The sequence below is a fragment of the Myotis brandtii genome, unplaced genomic scaffold (genome assembly GCF_000412655.1).
Source record: "Myotis brandtii unplaced genomic scaffold, ASM41265v1 scaffold1225, whole genome shotgun sequence".
NCBI classification, from domain to species: Eukaryota; Metazoa; Chordata; class Mammalia; order Chiroptera; family Vespertilionidae; genus Myotis; species Myotis brandtii.
This window is the reverse complement of record NW_005354272.1, coordinates 1,125,350-1,126,074: the sequence shown is the minus strand read 5'-3', so window position 1 is coordinate 1,126,074 and position 725 is coordinate 1,125,350.

Here is a 725-nt window from a genome sequence, read left to right as displayed (position 1 = left end):
AAAATCCAACACCCATTTTTGATAAAAACTCTCATCAAGGTGGGAATAGAAGGATTATACCTCAACATAATAAAAGCCATATATGACAGGCCCATAGCCAACATCATACTCAATGGGCAAAAACTAAAACAATTTCCTTTAAGAACAGTAACATGACAGGAATGCCCACTCTCACCACTCCTGTTCGAAGTAGTACTATAAGTATTATCCATTGCAATTTTACAAGAAGAAGAAATAAAAGGCATCCAAATAGGAAAAGAAAAGTAAAACTGTCCTTATTTGCAGATTACATTATATTGTACATAAAAAACCCTAAAGACTCAATCAACAAACTATTAGACTTAATAAATGAATTTGGCAATGTAGCAGGATACAAAATTAACACCAAGAAATCTATGGCATTTCTATACACCAATAGTGAACTTACAGAAAGAGAGACTAAAAAAGCAATCCCATTTACCACCACACCAAAAAAATCAATATACCTAGAAGTAAGCTGAACTAAAAATGTAAAAGATCTCTACTCAGAAAACTACAGGATGTTGAAAAAAGAGATAGAGGAAGACAAACAGTTGGAAGAACATACCATGTTTATGGATTGGTAGAATCAACATATTAAAATGTTCCATACTACCCAAAGCAATCTAGGAATTCAATGCACTCACCATTAAAATACCAATGACAAACTTCACAGACCTAGAACAAACTCTCCAAAAATTCATCTG